The 20217-nt window shown below is 36.8% G+C and overlaps 1 long non-coding RNA gene across 1 annotated transcript; it reads right to left on the bottom strand.

The window, feature by feature from the left end:
- Nucleotides 1–1862: 1862 nt before the first annotated feature.
- Nucleotides 1863–11690, bottom strand: LOC129532920 (uncharacterized). The gene is made up of 4 exons (XR_008678862.1): nt 11594–11690; nt 3345–3432; nt 2881–2932; nt 1863–2005 (listed from the first exon to the last, which is right to left on the bottom strand). It is a non-coding gene; the product is annotated as an uncharacterized lncRNA (long non-coding RNA).
- Between the last annotated feature and the right edge of the window lie 8527 nt (nt 11691–20217).

Raw genomic sequence — 20217 nt, 5'->3', positions numbered from 1 at the left:
TTGAGGATGCAGAATATATTAATGTTTTATGTAGTCAAATTTAGCAGTGTATCTATCATTTTGTGCTTTTTGGCTGTATTACTCAGAGAGGCCTTTCTCATCGATATTTTCATTGATATTTTATGTTTTCTTTTATATCATTTATTATTTTGCTCCTTAATACTTAAGTATTTTATTTATTATTTTTCATATAAAAAACAAAAGAAGGGTTGGGCACAGTGACTCACATCTGTGATCCCAGTGCTTTGGGCGACTGAGGCAGGAGGATTGCTGAGGCCAGGAGTTTGAGGCCAGCCAGCCTGGACAACAAGCATGACCCCATCTCTACAAAAAAAAAAAAAAAAAAAGAAAGAAAAAGTAGCCAGACACAGGGGCATGCACCTGTAGGCTCAGTTACTCAGGAGTCAAAGGTAGGAGGATTACTTGAGCACATCTGAGTTCAAGGTTGCTGTGAGCTGTAATTGCACAGCTGTAGTCCAGCCTGGAAGACAGAGAAACACCTTGTTTCTAACCAAAAAAGAAAGGAAAAAAAAAAAACAGAGGAAGGAAACAATAAGAAATATTAGGGTTAGGGTGTTTAATTTATTTAGTTTGGGGATTTTTTAGCCCTCCTTCCTATGCCGCCCACCACAGATTGCAGCTAGTAATTTTGATGCTATTCATTCTTTCTCCGCTTCTCATACTTAGCTGGGAATGTTTTAGAATTTGATGTTCTATCCTAATGATCTGTCTCTCTTGAGGACTAAAATATAAAATTATTCTAAGTGCTGGAGTTTGATCACACATTTTGATAGGTAATATGCTAGTCTTCTCTTAAATTTTTTCCCTTCAAACTTTAAATGCTAATGTCACATATAGATTTTCCCATATAAATTTTGGAATCAAATCACCTAGTTTCAGGAAAAAATAAATGTTTTTTTTTCTTTTTTATTGTATCACATTAGGTTCACTGATTAGTTCAGAGAGAAATATCATTTTTACAATTCCAACTCTTGCTATCCAATCATAAAATATGTCCTTCCATTTATTCATGTCTTCTTTTATGTTCCGCGAAAGAGTCCTAAGTTTTATTCATGTGTTTTCTGAATCCCTGAAGTTCCACAGGTATTTAATTGTCTGCTACTGTTGCTGTTGCAATCCCTGTTGTTGCTGAAATGTGTACTTCATATGATATATCCTAGCTTATTATCATTTGTGTAAAGGGACAGCATTGAGTCATTATTTGCCAGTGACATTACTCAGTATTATTATTATTACTAATGTTTTTCCTAATTTCATAACAAGTGAGTTGGAAGTAATTAAAATGTACTGTTTCTACTTCCTCTCAACACAGTAGTCCTGCTGGCTGCTGGTTCAGTGCTAAACACTTGAACTCTGGGACTAGACTCCTTGTGCTTAAAACCTTACTTTACACTTAAGTTTCTTGACTTCTCTAGGGTTCAGTTTTCTCATCTGTAAGATGGAGATAACAATAGTACCTTCTTCATAGGGATGCTGGAGTACTAAGCAAGTTAATGTACGTAACATATTTAGACCAGTGCTTTACATTTAATAAAGACTCAATTGGTGTTATCTCTCTTTATTATCTCTGGTACTCAGTTTCATCAGTACCACAGCAATAGGAATGCCTACTCTGACTTGCCTTTGAAGGGCAATTTAACGGTTTTGTGATGTGGCGTAAATGAAAGTGCTTTGCAAATTGGCACTATAAAAATGCAAGATAATTGTAAACTGCCAGAACACAAGTGCATTTTTTTTTTAATTTAGCTAGCATTTACTATGTCCTGGTAGAATTAGAGAAAAACGTAAAATCCAGATTCAGGTCTTATCTCATTTATTAAGAACCTTTTCATGTTGTCTTCCACGGGATTAAATCTAGATGTGAGATCCAGATCGCTGACTGGCAATTCTTTCTCTAGGTAGTGCCAGAGAGAAATAGTGATGATGATTATTTTTGTGAATAGACCAAGTGTCCCTTTACTGTAGTCTGGTTTTGTATGCAGAGCTGGAAGGAAACATACATTGTTAATAATACCTAAGAGATCTCAGTATCTATCTCGTGCCAGACCCTCTGCTAATTATTCACTGTATTTTCTATTTCACACGAAAGTTAATAAGTAGGACATATTATCATCTTTAGTCCACAGATAAGTTTGTTGTATTAGAAAGTTTCAATAAATTAACCAGACTCATACATTTGAAAGGCAGAAACTGGGACCTCAATCCTCTGAATCTAGAGTCTGTACTCTTACACACTTCTTCAGACTAGGACAGACGTGGTGTGGCTTTTCTGCTTCCATTTCCCAAGCCATTTCTCCTTTTCTCTTTAGAAATTTAGTACCTATAGTATCTATTCTGAATGTAAGTATTTGGTCTTCAGAAATAACCTGGCATTGGTCATTTATATCTGAATATCAAGTGCAATCTGGTAACTTTTCACAGGATGAGAAGAAGGGAAAGGAGAATTAGCAATTAACGATCCTATAGCATCCATTTCATTGCCTCTTAGAGGTAAGTTTTTCAAGTTTACTTTATCATTACAAATGAAGACACTGAGACTCATAGTTAATAAGTCATTTGCTCAATGTCACACAGCTCAGTTCCGTGACAATGACTTAGATTTAAGTCACTGAGACTTAATTTTCTCTGAAAAATTGAAAGTGATGTGTCCTGTTAAAGGAATGTTAGATGTTAGAGTTTCTCATTTGCCTTTCTGAGAGCACAACAGAGTAAGCCAGTTTGCATTAGACGGTCACCTCGACTTGGTTCTTGCTGCCCCTTTCAATATCTTGTAGATTCGAATTCTTAGCAGTTAAGAAGCATGTGCTGCATTGACCTTATATTAGTGGTATAAAAGCAAGAGATGGTCAAAACACTGACCTGCAGGTTGGAAGTACATTCACATTAGACTTATCCCACTTGTCCCTGGAATCTTGAGAAAATGCACAACATTAAAGGAAATTTGTGAGTGGTAAAAGACATAGAAAAAAATTGTGATTCAACACATCATGCTTCAATTATTGGCAGAAGTTTTCCTTACTAGGATTTTATGACTGCAATTGTATCGATCATCATCATAAATAGGGTACTCTGCAATAATAATAATGATAATGTTGACGGAGTGTTTCCTTTAGTCTAAGCACCATTTTTAATGTTTTATATTCATCAAATTGCTTAATATTTCCAGTGTTATGAAGTAGAGACTATTATTATTCTCTTCATTTATATTATTAGGTAAAGAAACTGAAACTGAGGTTGTGTAACTGGCCCTAAGTCACTTGGCTAGTAAGCTGGAATTTGTGATCAGCCTGGTTTCAGAGCCCACTACTATGCTATATACCTACTTTTTCAAAATGGCTTTAGCCTGTTTTGTTGTTGAAGGTGATGATATTGTTGTGACTTTTAATACTCATAGTAAACATTCCGTAAGTCCTGGAATGCAAAAAAAAATTAACTCAATTAAATCTAAGTTACCAATTACATAATGTAGGTTGTTTTCCATTTTTGTATATTGTTCTGTCATTGACTGCATATTAGAAATAACATTTTCTTACTACTATTTTAATTTTATAACTTTTCTTTGTAAGTTCCTGTCTTTTTTGTAATGTATACTAATATATTATAATGATTATGCTTAAATGTTTGCAAAATTCACCATTTGATGGTGTGCTCTTTTATTACTTTTTATTGTATTTTATAGGGTCCTTTGCTTTAAATTGTTTTTGAACTGAATTTATTACAGTTAATATCACATAGTCCTTGCATTCTTAATCTTTGTGCTTGCCTGTATGTATGTAATAATTTTCTTACTAAAATTTATTTATATCTATTCAAGGTGCATAATTTTTTTACTTGCAGTTAGCATTTTTGAAGGGAGGGTAATATTTTTATTTAACTAGGAAATAATCTATATACAACATAGCACAATGTTTTTAAATATACATGTTGATAAATTTTGTTAAATACATACCTTTGCATGACCAAAACCTACATTAATGTATGTAACATCCAACCACCTGAAAAGTACCTTTGAGCCTCTTTCCAATCATACATCCTAAGACAACCTCTGTTTTGACTTCTCTTCTTATACATTAGTTTTGCATGTTCTTTAACTTTTTGTTAAACAGCATCATACTTTAGCATCGTATTTATACACACTTTTATGTGTGGATTCTTTGCTTACCACAACGTTTCTAAAGTTCGTTTATGTAGCTGTGCATATCAGCAGATTTTAGTTTTAAGTGTTTTTAAATTTTTTTTTAACTTTTGCTTAATAGTGTTTCATTGTATAAATATACCACCAGTTTTTAATCTGTTCATTTTTTGATGGGCATTTGGATTATTGCCAGTTCTTGGCTGTTATGATTACTACTACTACGAAAATTCTTACGTAAGGCTTTTTGTGATTACATACTTTTATTTCTATTGAGAAATTACATCGGAATGGTATTCCTGGGACATAGGTACGGTTGTCCCTCAGTATACTCAGGGCGTTGGTACACAGTAATCAACATCTTTGCAAGTCGTATATTTTAGTTCAGAGTTTGGTTGAAAATATCTGTGTATACTAGATCTGTACAGTTCAGACCTGTGTTATTCATGGGCCAACTGTAATTGAATGTTGTTTTACTAGAAATTTCCAAGCAATTTTTAAAAATGGTTCTACTTTTTACCTCCCACCATCAACACTTGCAAGTCAAGTTGCTCCACATCCTCTTTAACATTTGTCCCGTATTTCATAGTTGTTATTTTTTACCACTCTATGTATGAAATCATTTATTTCTGTGTTTTTAATTTGCATCTTTCTGATGACTAAGCATGTTGAGCATTTTTCTCATAGACTCATTGAATAGTAATATATATTCTTATTGAAGACATATTCAAGTACTTGACACTGTGTTCCCTTACCTGTGTTGTATGTTGTAGTGGACCTGAAAGATATGCCATCTAGATCCCTCTTTAAGAGAGGACATTGGATACATCAGGGTTTGATTCAGCTGCAGAGAGCTGTCTGGTAAAAGGAGACATCCTTCCTGTGGATGGCCTATATCCCAAGACTGATAAAAGGGATTTGAACATGTGCCCATTTTAGCTCAATTCAGACAACTCTGATGAGCCAAATATGCTTCAGAGCTGCCCTTCAGATTGGCTGAGCCTCATTAGGCCTGCATCACAATTTGGCTTCCCCTGTTGCAAAATATTTCTGTTTCTTCTTCCTTTTCTCAGGAAGTTGATCCCTGCTATATATTTACATATTAAAACCCCTATCTTAGTATCTGTTTCCTAAAAATAAATCACCCACAATTATTTTTACTGTGAGATGTTTGAGAAATTAAATGTGAAAATAAGGGTTATATAAAAATTATTTATCACCAATCTATTCACATAGATACTGACCATCACTGATGGTCAGTATAGTACAGACAGATCTTGGTACTAGGTAGTGTCAAACTGGGACCAAGCACCCACAGTTTGACAGTGAGAGTAACTGAGCTCTGGAGGAAGAAAAAACACTAAATCCATGCAGTTCTGATATGCTAAGGTTGAGACTTTGGATAGAAAATAATGGGAACCTTGAGTGGGTGTCCATTAAAATTTTAAAAGGTCAAACTCTGAGCCTGCAGAAGTGGCCCGTACTTTGCTATTAATATCTAGCACATCCTCATTATAAAAAAGACCAGGAAGAGGCTTTTACTTTTAACATTTCTGTATCCCCCTTAGAATCTATCCCACTACTCTTCCTGGCTCCTAGGTAAGCCACAACTGACAGTAGCAAAGTCATTGCAAAACTTGGCTCACTGACCAAAATGTGGTTACTAGGGCCCCCAAATAATAAAAACTCTCTGGTGACACTTAACTTCCAGAACTTAGATAGTTAAAATTATCATAATGAGAGGTAGGGTTGAAGTGGAAGACAAATGGCCTGACCTACACAGACTTACGGGGATGTTTAAAAAAACACAGAGTTTCTAAGGGCAAAATAGATGAGTAGCCAACAAACAATACTCAACTTGTAACATTAGAAAATAATTACAGGCCTGGCACGGTGGCTCACGCCTGTAATCCCAACACTTTGGGAGGCTGAGGTGGGTGGATCACGAGGTCAGGAGATCGAGACCATCCTGGCCAACATGGTGAAACCCTGTCTCTACTAAAAATACAAAGATGAGCTGGGTGTGGTGGCATGTGCCTATAGTCCCAGCTACTCGGGAGGCTAAGGCAGGAGAATCGCTTGAACCCTGGAGGCAGAGGTTGCAATGAGCCAAGATCGTGCCACTGCACTCCAGCCTGGTGACAGAGGGAGACATCATCTAAAAAAAAAAAAAAAAAAAAAAAAAAAATTACAAAGGATGTCCAGAAGGGTGAGGACAGTCACCTCAATTAAAAAAAAAAAAAAAAAAAAAGGCATGATTCTTTGACAAATTTCTGTACTTGAGCCAGTTTAAAGACCTGTAGCATATTTACTAAAGAGGCGTCTGAGTCCCCTGAATAAAGGGTCCTGCCACAGCATGGCAAGTAGATAGAGTACCATTTCTCCCAGTCTTTCCCCAAAGGGAACTGTGGCCATTTATCAGTTAGCATCACACCAGAGAAAGGAGAATAGCACGACATTTCACATACTGTTAGACACAGGATGAGGTGGTGGTCTGAGCTTGCATTGATAACTGAAGATCTGAAGCATCATCATGGCCCTTCTATTAGAGAGAACCACTTGGTGGCCAGACTATAAATTAAGTCCTGACCCAAAGTTAGGGTGAACATTGCATTACTTGGTCTATGAACCACATCAGTGATCATTTTCCCACTCCCAAGGTATATGCTTGGAATTGAAATACTTGACAGTTGCTTCAACCCCTGCATTGGTTCCTTGACTGGTAGTGTAAGAGCGCTCATGGAGAAGGCCAATATAATTTTTCAAAACTAGTCTTTTCCTTCTTATGTGGGCTAAGTGTTTGTCTTCCCCCCACATTTGTAAGTTGAAATTCTAACCCCCAAGGTGATGGTATTAGGAGGTGAAGACTTTGGGGAGTTATTGTGTCATGAGGGCAGAGTCCTTATGAATGGGATTAGCATCCTTACCTTATAAGAGGTTTAAAAGAGATCATTTGTGCCTTCTACTATGTGACAATGGAACTAGAAGTCACTGTCTATGATAAACAGCTTCTCAACAGACATTGAGTCTCTTAGCAACTTGATCTTAGACCTTTTAGCCTCCAGAATTGTGAGTAATACTTTTCTGGTGTTTATAAGCAAACTGGTCTATGGTAATTTGTTATAGCAGGCCAAACAGTCAACACACCCTTGCTGTCAAGAGAATGGATCAAAAACAAATTGCATGTCAGGTGAGATGGCTGAAAACAGTGTCTCCCTTAAAGTACTAATGGATGCAGAAGTTGTGGGCCCTGACACATATCCATCTAATTAGTAAGTCTAGCCCTTGCACAATGCAGATGGACCCTGGAGCATGCAATTATCTGTGATTGTTACTTTACAGATCAAATAAGACTTTGCATACATGATTAAGTTAATAATTTTTAAATAAGAGATTTCCCTAAATTATACTGATAGGTCCAATATAATTGTGAAAATCCTTATATAAGGAACACAGGAGGAGTTAGAGAGAGGGAAAAAGACTATATTGAGGGAAGCATAGACAAGGTGGTAGCTTTGAAGATGAAGGAAGGGGCTACAAGCCAAACATCACAGGCAAAAGCTGAAAAAGGCAAGGAAAGGGATCTACCTCCAAAAGCCTCCATAAGAAACCATCTCTACCAGCACTTTGGCATTAGTCCAGTGAAATTGATTTCAGACTTTTGACACCCAGAAGTGTAAGATAATAAATTTGTGCTATTTTAAGTCATTATGTGTACTTTAATTTGTTATCATAGCCACTGGAAACTAATATACAATTTACTTTTAGCACTTTAAAGATGCTAGTCCACTTTCAAGACTCTGTATAATGAAAAATAAGTCAACATTTGTATCCTTGTTCATGGTACAAAATGTCTTTTCCCCTAGCTGCTTTTACCTTTTTTTTCTTTATTTTGGTTTTCAGAAGTCTGATTATTAAATTCATTAACATTTTATTTCTCTATTGTATTAGTTCATTCTCACCATGCTAATAAAGACATACCTGAGACTGGGTAATTTATAAAGGAAAGAGGTTTAATGGACTCACAGTTCTACATGGCTGGGGAGGCCTCACAATCATGGCGGAAAGCAAAGGAGAAGTAAAGCTTGTCTTATGCGGTGAGAGGCAAGAGAGCTTGTGCAGGGGAACTCCCATTTATAAAACCACCATGTCTCTTAAGACTTACTCACTATCACAAGAGCAGTATCGGGGAATCCACCCCCATGATTCAATTACCTCCACCCGGCCTTGCTTTTGATGTGTGGGGATTATTACAATTCAATGTGAGATTTGGCCAGGGGAGCAGGGGGACACAGAGCCAAACCATGTCGTCTGTATTTATCCTGCTTGTCCTTCACTGAGCTATAGATTAGTGGTTTTAATAACACTGGGAACATTTCACTCAATATTTTTTGAAATATATTTGCTTGCACTATTTTCTCTTTTACTCCTTTATGAAACCTGAATTTCATATGTATTACACTGTTTAATACTATTTTATAATTCATCAAAATTCTGCCGGTTTTAAAAATCACTTTTCTTTTGATTAGTTTTGATTACTTTGACTTCCTGTTCACAAATTCTTTTTTATACATTGTGTAATTAACCATTACCATCGTTACTACTGTTTTCTTTTTTTTTTAATTTCAGCTATCATGTTTTACTTCCAGGCTTCGTTTAGTTATTAAGGCTTTTTTTTTTAAATCAGTTTGACATTCCTCATATTTTTCTGCAAATTCTTGACTAACTTTTTCTGCAAATTTTTTAACATGTTTGACGTAGTTACTTGAAAGTTCTTGTCTTCTTATTTCAACATTTAGGATATATAGAGATCTATTTTTACTAATTTTCTCTTGACTATAGGTCATATTTTTCCTCTCTTCTGAATTCCTAGCAGTATTTTGTTCTGTGCTCGTATTCTGAATCATATATTGCAAGATCTGATGTTCTTTTATCTTCCTTTGTAGAATGCTGGATGTGGCTCTAGTGAGCAGTTAAATTATGGAAGGATTGTCTTGGTCCTGCGGTAACTTGAGTTTAGGCTTTTGAGCACTGTTTAAATTTTTCCTTAGGCTTAGAATGTTCTTACTCCTAAATCATGGTGCTTCTGGAATTTCAGTGGAAAGCTAGAGGGATTTATCAAAACCCTCTCCAAAGCACTTGGACAAAGCACAAAGGATGGCTTTTACTAATTCTGCTCAACCCTTATAGTCTCTTAGTTGTTGCTTTCAACTGTATTCCTTGGATTCATTACCTGTATACACACATTTCTGGAGTCAGATAAGAATTACGATGATTTTCTATACAGATTTTGGAGCAGCTCCTTCTAAAACATCTTTCTGGTATACCCTCCCTGAATTTCTAGCTGCTTTAGTAATCCCCAAATCTAACCCCTTAATTCTTTGTCTTAATAAGGCTATTACGTTCTGCTTGAGCTCTCTTACCCTTGAACTATCTGGACTGGAGTATACCCTCAGAGGGAATTCAAGCTTAAAACAAAAATAAGAAGAAAAAAACCACCCCAAAGCCTCAAAAAGCCTTTTGAACCCATTCACCCTCGTTAAGAAGATTTTCTAACTCTCTCACTGATGCACACATTAACACTGGCTTAGTTGTGCACGTAATAAGGTCATTTCAGAGCATATTCCATCAGGAAACCCCATCAACTTCTCGATCACATGCTTTAGCTTCTCTGTTTAGCATACCACAGAGACTAGTTATAAATCATCTCTGGCTTCTTTGATCATCTCCCCTTAGGAAAACTACAGGAAACTCCATATCACCCTGTGGTCTGTATAACCTTTGCTTTCTAGTTCTGTAGCATATTTATGATTATACTCAAAATATTTGACTCATAATGTGCATATGATCAAATACATTTTCTCCCTCTACAGAGAAATAATTATTCTCATAAAACTAGGATTTTTCATAGAAATTCAAGTTTGTTTGAAGTTGGGGCACACATTAAGAAATTAGTATTTGGCCAGGTGCGGTGGCTTACGCCTGTAACCCCAGCACTCTGGGAGGCCAAGATGGGGGGATCACCTAAGGTCAGGAGTGCAAGACCAGCCTGGCCAACATGGTGAAACCTCGTCTTTACTAAAAGTACAAAAATTAGCTGGGTATGGTGGTGGTGGCCTGTAATCCCAGCTACTCGGGAGGCTGAGGCAGGAGAGGTGATTGAACCCCCAGGAGGCAGAGGTTGCAGTGAGCTGAGATCTTGCCATTGCATTCCAGCCTGGGCAACCAGAGTGAAACTCCATCTTAAAAAAAAAAAAAAAAAAAAGAAACTAGTATTTAACTTCTTTATTTAAATTCTTCTATCTAATTTTAGGAGCCAGTTGGTAAAGATAATATTTACTGTAATAAGCATAATAATAGTAGTGATAAGCAATTGCTATAAATAAAAATAGTGATAAAAGGATTAGATTTAGCCTTGCAAATTTAAATCTAATAAGACCATTAATATTGATAAAAGCAGCTAATGTTTACTGGGTGTTTACAGTGTTCTAAACATTTTATTTAGCTAAATCTCTTATTAAGCCTGTGAAATAATGAGATTTATAAAAACATTAAAATATCATTTAGTTCATTTCTGCAAATATAAAATGAGTATGACATAGTAGTCACACACATCTTATAGCCCATTTATCTACTAAAATTTTGTTAAATATACTGATTCTTATATATACAGGGTAGAATAAAGCATTCCTGATGTCCTCCCTAATGAGAGACTGAAATATAAACAAGTATATTACAATGGAGTAGGTTATGCACAATTGCATACAAAGTATAAAAGTCATACGGACAAAACAGGAAAAACTGGTTGAAATGTTCAACTTTTCAGAAAGAAAGAATTAAAATACTCAGTGAATGTTTCCTGGAGTAGATAAGTGTTAGATCAATTCATGTTCAAAATTACATAAATACATCTACTTTCTCTCCCTCCCCTCACCCTTATGTGCATGAAGTGTACTTCCTAGCTCCTTGATCTTGTGTTTGGCTAGCTGGATTTGCTCTGGCCAATGGACGTTACCAGAGGTGACCCAAAGAGAAGCATAAATGCTGTTGAATGGTTGAGTTTACTTCCTGGAGCTCCTGAGTTTCATTACGAAAAGAACATGCTTCAGTTAATCATAGTCTAAAAGGGATGTGGAACAGTGCTGAGCCCAACCTGCATCTTGGTGGCAAGCCCAGCTAGTTAAGCCTGAATTAACCAAGTCCCAGTGGACTGGCAGATGTGTGAGACTAAATACTTCTGATGTATGCCACTGATATTTTGTGGCTGTTTTATAGCAAAACCTGACGATAAGGTTAACCAGTAGATTAATGCTCTTCATCACAAAACATATTTAATTCAATGTATCAATTATCTTGCAAAGATTTCAGTTGAACACTTATCATGCTATTAGTTCCATCACATTATTGCTTGTGTATTTTCCTACTATGTACATGACTTACCTCTGTAATCATATAATGTTTTATTTCTTCCTAGGGTAAAGGGAGATACCAAAACTTCTCACCTAGATACAGAGTTGCATGTTTTTTTTCCATCTGTAATAGGCAGGGGTAAGAAAAATATAAACAGAAATATGTGAGAATACATCATCAGCAAAATATCTTCTTTTGAGTCAAGTTTAGCTTACATTGAAAAACTCAGCAATTGGCTCTTGCAAGATCTGATACTATGCATACTTTCATGCTGTCACTTGTGTTTACTACACAAAATACTTGAGGAATTAACAAAAGTAACATTTTGTTAATACAACTCATGTTTTTAGTGTGAACACATGTTATTTTAAAATTTTTTATTCTGACAGATTCTTATTTTTCAAAAAGCAGCTAAAAGTGCCAAGGGAGATAATAAATGAATTTACCTCCCTTCAGCTATCTCTTTTTGACTTTATCAAAGTCCACTTTCTTCCCCTTTGGGGAAGAAAAAATGATTCATATTGTCTCCCTCAACCAAGAAAAAAATCCGAGGAAAGAACAAAAAAAAGGAACCTTTCATCTGATGATAAAACAATAACTGACTGCACTATTAAGTAACCTATACAAACCTGGCGGAAAAAGGGGAGAGAAAAGATATTTTCTCGAGAAATATTCCCAAAGGTTTGATATTAATCAAAGCATGTGTGATTCAGAGAAAGAAGAACAAAGGTCTGAGGAAAGATAGGCCATAAGGAGGCCTCACAGGCAGTACCCTGAGAATTTTTAAGTGTTTTAAGAATATATTCTCTTGTATGGTACATCCCATTAATCAGGTCACATGAATGCCTTGGAAATTAACACCAAAATTGTGTTAGCTTTGAGGAAGATAGCCAACCAAAAGCTCCTAGCACTCTTTCCCTACACACACACACACACACACACACACACACACACAATGAATAAGCAGCTGCATTTTAATCAAAATAACTAACAGTAAGTACTTTAGAACAGCAAAGGAGCAGCAAAAATCCTGTAAAGCACAGAAACCCAAGACGACTTCTTAGAGGAGAGCACACGTTGCCTCTGCCACTCCATTCCCCAATTCTGGATCAGCCAAAACCAGGAGGAACTCCCTCCTTTTCCTTAAGGGGTAAGCAACAAGATACCAGCAGCCCCCATAGCCACTGTGGACACTTGCAGTCTTCATCACTGGAGACTGCTGTAGTCCCCACGGGCTCCGAGCACTGCAAAGGGAGCTCTCCAGAGCCCACAGACAAAGCTACTCCCAGAGAAGTTAACACTGCACCCCACACCCTCCCCATGGCCTGTACTACTACCGCACTGCACCATCTTTGGACTAGAGTCACTGCTAGAGTGTGTCCTGCTCCAGAAGCGAGCGGTAATTGCACTTTCTATTTATGAGAACTTCCACCAATGCAAGATGCCCACCTGGTATCATGCCATCTCTGAACCAAGCTGCTGCTATGCCTTATCCGCTAGGGCCAAGATACTACGGAGCTACTCCATCTTTTTCTCCGGTCTCTGGTGAACCCTTCCTTTAGGGCCAAGCTGAAGTGACACTGTGCTTCCCAGTGACTTCAGATTTCTGGCACACTAGAGCAGTCATGCTTCCTGGTACCACTGCTGACAATGTGCCCCAGCTCCCAGGGATCTACAGGCTTCATTTACCTATGTAGCCACACTTTCTTGGACCAAGCAGAGGTGCCTTACATCTCAGAGAATTGGAGCCTAGGGTAAGCTGAGCCACTCCACCCTCCAGGCCAAACAGCCCCAGTGCCATGCCTACAGAGAACTGGACTAGCCCCCTGAGGTCAAGCCATATACATGCCTTGCCTTTCTGGGAGGCAGAGTCATCACTGTTTTTCTCCCCTTCCCTTGGGCCCAAGCCATGTCTTGACGTTTCTGGGTCCTTCCAGTTGTTTTATCTTGGCTTGCAGAACAAAGGGTACTACTGTGTCCTACCATTCCAGGGTCCACATTTACAACTTTGTGGTAGCTCATCCCCTGGATCCCAAGTGGTATTGTTTGTTCTTGGTTTCCATTTGCAGCTGTGCATTGCTCTCTGAGGCCCCAGCCTCTAAAACACCCCTTCTTCTTCAAAGCCAATGCCAGTGTTGTGGCCTTCCTCCCAGGGACAGAACCACAGCTACGTCATAACTCCCTAGGCCCAAGCTACTGGGATATGCCTCAGAGCAATAAATCTTGGCTTACTGGAAAAACAGCATCCACCCTAGGCTTAGTTAGTGAACCTGTGCCTCATGTTCCAGGAGTTATAGGAGTTTCACAAGACCGTGAGACCAGGAAACTGGCACCACAGCTTCTCTGAACACCTGAGCCCAGGATCCCAGGGTCTCTGTAGCTGATTGTGGGCCATGCCAACCCCAAACCCAAGAAAAATACCTTCAACTATGAGTTCCAGTTATCAACCTTGAAAAAAGATTAGACGAATTGCTAACTAGAATAACCAGTTTACAGAAGAACATAAATGACCTGATGGAGCCGAAAAACACAGCATAAGAACTTTGTGAAGCATACACAAGTATCAATAGCCGAATCAATCAAGTGGAAGAAATGGTATCAGATATTGAAGAACAACTCAATGAAATAAAGTGAGACGATAAGATTAGAGAGAAAAGAGTGAAAAGAAACAAACAAAGCCTCCAACAAATATGGGACTATGTGAAAAGACCAAATCTACATTTGATTGGTGTACCTGAAAGTGACGGGGAGAATGGAACCAAGGTGGAAAACACTCTTCAGGATATTATCCAGGAGAACTACCCCAACCTAGCAAGGTAGGCCAGCATTCAAATTCAGGAAATACAGAGAACACTACAAAGATACTCCTCGAGAAGAGCAACACCAAGACTGATAATTGTCACATTCACCAAGGGTGAAATGTAGGAAAAAATGTTAAGGGCAGCCAGAGAGAAAGGTCAGGTTACCCAAAAAGGGAAGCCCATCAGACTAACAGTGGTTCTCTCAGCAGAAACCCTACAAGCCAGAAGAGAGTGGGGGCCAATATTCAACTTTCTTAAAGAAAAGAATGTTCAACCCAGAATTTCATATCCAGCCAAACTAAGCTTCACAAGTGAAGGAGAAACAAAATCCTTTACAGACAAGCAAATGCTGAGGGATTTTGTCACCACCAGGCCTGCCTTACAAGAATGCCTGAAGGAAGCACTAAACATGGAAAAGAATAACTGGGACCAGCCACTACAAAAACACACAGAATTGTAAAGACCATCAACACTATGAAGAAACTGCATCAACTAATGGGCAAAATAACCAGCTAGCATCAAAATAACAGGATCAAATTCACACAATATTAACCTTAAATGTAAATGTGCTAAATGTCTCAATTAAAAGACACAGACTGGCAAATTGGATAGATTTGGTCTTTTCACATAGTCCCATATTTCTTGGAGGCTTTGTTTGTTTCTTTTCACTCTTTTTTCTCTAATCTTATCTTCTCACTTTATTTCATTGAGTTGTTCTTCAAAGAGTCGAGACCCATCGGTGTTCTGTATTCAGGAGAACCATCTCACATGCAAAGACACATATAGTCTCAAAACAAAGGGATAGAGGAATATTTACCAAGCAAAAGGAAAGCAAAAAAAATCAGGGGTTGCAATCCTAGTCTCTGGTAAAACAGACTTTAAACCAACAAAGATCAAAAGAGACAAAGAAGGGCATTACACAATGCAACAAGAAGAGCTAACTGCCCTAAGTATATATGCACCCAATACAGGAGCACCTAGATTCATTAAGCAAGTTCTTAGAGTCCTACAAAGAGACTTAGACTCCCATACAATAATAGTGGGAGACATGAACACCCCACTGTCAGTATTAGATAGATCAATGAGACAGAAAATTAAAAAGGATATCCAGGACTTGAACTCAGCTCTGGACCAAGTGGACCTAATAGACATCTACAGAACTCTAATAAACAGAATATACATTCTTCTCAGCACCTCACCACACTTATTCTAAAATTGCCACATAACTGGAAGTAAAACACTCCTCAGCAAATGCAAAAGGATGGAAATCATAACAAACAGTCTCTCAGACCACAGTACAATCAAATTAGAACTCAGGATTAAGAAACTCATTCAAAACTGCACAACTACATGGTAACTGAACAACCTGCTCTGGAATGACTACTGGGTAAATAATGAATTTAAGGCAGAAATAAAGATGCTCTTTGAAACCAGGGAGAACAAAGACACAATATATCAGAATATCTGGAGCACATTTAAAGCAGTGTGTAGAGGGAAATTTATAGCACTAAATGCCCACAAGAGAAAGGAGGAAAGAACTAAAATCTATACCCTAATGTCACAATTAAACTAACTAGAGAAGGAAGAGCAAACAAATTCAAAAGCTAGCAGAAGACAAGAAATAACTAAGATCAGAGCAGAACTGAAGGAGATAGAGACATAAAAACGCTTCAAAACATCAATGAATCTGGGAGCTGGTTATTTGAAAAGATCAACAAAATAGATAGACTGCTAGCCAGACTAATAAGGAAGAAAAGAGAGAAGAATCAAATAGATGCAATAAAAAGTGATAAAGAGGATATCACCACTGATCCCACAGAAATACAAACTACCATCATAGAATACTGTAAACACCTCTACACAAATAAACTAGAAAACATAGAAGAAATGGATAAATTCCTGGACACATACATACTCCCAAGACTTATCGAGGAAGAAGTCGAAACCCTGAATAGACCAATAACAAGTTCTGAAATTGAGGCAGTAATTAATAGCCTACTGATCAATAAAAGTCCAGGACCAGACAGATTCACAGCCGAATTATACCAGAGGTACAAAGAGGAGCTGGTACCATTCCTTCTGAAACTATTCCAAACAATAGAAAAGGAGGGACTCCTCCCTAACTCATTTTATGAGGCCAGCATCATCCTGATACCAAAACCTGATAGAGAAACAACAAAAAAAAGAAAATTTCAGGCCAATATCCTTGATGAACATTGATGTGAAAATCCTCAATAAATTACTGGCAAACTGAATCCAGCAGCACATCAAAAAGCTTATCCACCACGATCAAGTCAACTTCATCCCTGGGATGCAAGGCTGGTTCAACATATGCAAATCAACAAATGTAATCCATCACATAAACAGAACCAATGGCAAAAACCACATGATTTTCTCAACAGATGCAGAAAAGGAGGCCTTAGACAAAATTCAACAGCCCTTCGTGCTAAAACTCTCAATAAACTAGGTGTTGATGGAACGTATCTCAAAATAATAAGAGCTATTTATGACAAACCCACAACCAATATCTTACTGAATGGGCAAAAACTGGAAGCATTCCCTTTGAAAGCCAGCACAAGACAAGGATGCCCTCTCTCACCACTCCTATTCAGCATAGTGTTGGACATTCTGGCCAGGGCAATCAAGCAAGAGAAAGAAATACAGGATACTCAATTAGAAAAAGAGGAAGTCAAATTGTCTCTGTTTGCAGATGACATGATTGTATATTTAGAAAACCCCATCATCTCAGCCCCAAATCTCTTTAAGCTGATAAGCAACTTCAGCGAAGTCTCAGGATACAAAATCAACGTGCAAAAATCAGAATTATTCCTATATGCCAACAACAGACAAACATAGAGCCAAATCATGAGTGAACTCCCATTCACAATTGCTACAAAGAGAATAAAATACCTAGGAATACAAGTTACAAGAGATGTGAAGGACCTCTTCAAGGAGAAGTACAAATCACTTCTCAAGGAAATATGAGAGAACACAAACAATGGAAAAACATTCCATGCTCATGGATAGGAAGAATCAATATACTGAAAATGGCCATACTGCCCAAAGTAATTTATAGATTCAATGCTATCCCCATCAAACTACCATTGAGTTTATTCACAAAATTGGAAAAAACTACTTTAAATTTCATATGGATCAAAGAAAAGCTCACATAGCCAAGACAATCCTAAGGAAAAAAAAAAAAGAAAAAAAAAGAAAAACAAAGCTGGAGGCATCATGCTACCTGACTTCAAATTATACTACAAGGCTACAGTAACCAGAACAGCATGGTACTGGTACGAAAACAGATGTATAGACCAGTGAAACAGAACAGAGTCATCAGAAATAACACCACACATCTATGACCATCTGATCTTTGACAAACCTGACAAATACAAGAAATGAGAAAAGGATTCTCTTTTAATAACTGGTGTTGGGAAAACTGGCTAGCCATATGCAGAAAACTGAAACTGGACCCCTTCCTTACACCTTATACGGAAACTAAAGACTTAAACTTTAGACCTAAAACCATAAAACCCCTAAAAGAAAACCTAGGCAATACCATTCAGGACAGGCATGGACAAAGACTTCATAACTAAAACACCAAAAGCAATGGCAAGAAAAGCTAAAATTGACAAATGGGATCTAATTAAACTAAAGAGCTTCTGCACAGCAAAAGAAACTATCAGAGTGAAAAGGCAACCTACAGAATGGGGGAAAATTTTTGCAATCAACCTATCTGACAAAGGGCTAATAACCAGAATCTACAAAAGACTTGAACAAATTTATAAGAAAAAAGAAACAACCCCATCAAAAAATGGGCAAAGGATATAAACAGACATCGAGGGATAGATAGCATTAGGAGAAATACCTAATGTAGACGACAGGTTGATGAGTGCTGCAAACCACCATGGCACATGTATACTATGTAACAAACCTGCACGTTCTGCACATGTACCCCAGAACTTAAAGTATAATAAAAAAATTTAAGGACACATAAAGTGAAGGAATGGTTGAAGGTCTTCCAAGCAAATGGTAACCAAAAGACAGAAAGGTTAGGCTATACATATATCTCATAAAATAGGCATCAAGTTAAAACTGTCACAAGACATTAAAAAGCATTATTTAATAATAAGGTGAATTTATTAAGATAGCATAAAAATTGTAAATATATATCTTCCTAACATTGAAGCACCTAAATACATAAACATTTATGGACATGAAAAAACATATAGGTAGCAATACAGTAATAGTAAGGGATTTCATTACTTCACTTTCACAATAAATAGATTGATCAGACATAAAATTAATTTTAAGAATATAGAACTTTAATTACATTTTTGCCCAAATGGACTTAACAGACATATACAGAACTTACCATCCAACAGCAACAGAATACACATTTTTTTTCTCTAGAGCACATAGAATACTCTCTAGAATAGACCATATGTTAGACCAATAAACAAGTCTTACCAAATATAGGAAGACTGATGTCAAACACAGTATCATTTCAGATGACAATGGTATGAAACTAGAAATTAATAACAGGATGAAATTTTTAAAAAGTACAAATATATGGAAGTTAAACCACATGTTCCTGGACAACAAATGGGTCAAAGACCTAATCAAAAGGATTTTTCTTTAAATCTTGATACAAACAACAAGGAAAGTACAACATACCAAAACATATATAACATAACAAAAGCAATTCTAAAAGGAAAGTTTCTGTAACAAATGTGCACATTCAAGAAGAAGAAACATCCCAAATTGTCTCAAGGAACTAGAGAAAGAACAAACTAAACCCAAAATAAGCAGAAGGAAGAAAAATCATAAAAATCAGAACAGAAATAAATCAAATAGAAAATAGAAAAATCATAGAATCAACAAAAATAAGTTGTCTTTATTTTTATAAAAAATAAATAAAATATACAAACCAGGAGCGAGTCTTAACTAAGAAACAAAAGGGAATACTAAAATAAATTAAAATTGAATATGAAGAAATTGCAATAGATGCCTCAGAAATAAAAAGGACCATGAGGGACTATGGTAAACAATTACATACCAAAAAATTAAACAACTTGGAGAAAATGAATACATTTCTAAAATAGCACAACCTTTCCAGATTGAGTGAGGAGAAATAGCCTGAACAGACCAATAACAAATGAAGAGTTTTAAGAACTAATCAAAAATCTCCCAATAAAGACAAACCAAGGACCAGATGGCTTCACTGTTGAACTCTCCCAAGTAAAAATACTTGGGAATAAACCTAACCACAAAGGGGAAAGACTTGTATGCTGAAAATTATAAAACATTGATGAAAAAAATTGGAGAAGACACAAATAAATGGAAAGATACCTCATGTTCATGCACTGAAGGATATTATTAAAACATGCATACTACCCAAAACAATACACAAATTCAATGCAGCCTCTATAAAAATTCCAATGTCGTTCTTTACAGAAATAGAAAAAAAACTCCTAAATTTTTCATGAAAACATAAAAACCCTGAGTAGCCAAAACAATTCTGAAAAAGCAAAAGTTGGAACCATCATAATTCCTGATTTAAAATTATAATACAAAGCTACAGTAATCAAAACTGTTTGTCACTGAAATTAAAGAGAGAGAGAGAAACATAAACCAGTGGAGCAAAACATGGAGCACAGAAATAAATCCAAATATTTATGGTCAACTAATTTTTGACAAGGGCACCAAGAGGACACAATAGGAAAAGGATAGTCTTTTCAGTAAATGGTGCTATATGCACAAGAATAAAATTGGACCCTTATCTTACAAGGTACACAAAAATGAACTCAAAGAAGAGTCCTAAATGTAAGACCATAAACTGCAAAACTCCTA

The sequence above is a fragment of the Gorilla gorilla genome, chromosome 3, assembly GCF_029281585.2.
Source record: "Gorilla gorilla gorilla isolate KB3781 chromosome 3, NHGRI_mGorGor1-v2.1_pri, whole genome shotgun sequence".
NCBI lineage: Eukaryota > Metazoa > Chordata > Mammalia > Primates > Hominidae > Gorilla > Gorilla gorilla.
This window is presented reverse-complemented; position numbering and strand designations above follow the sequence as displayed.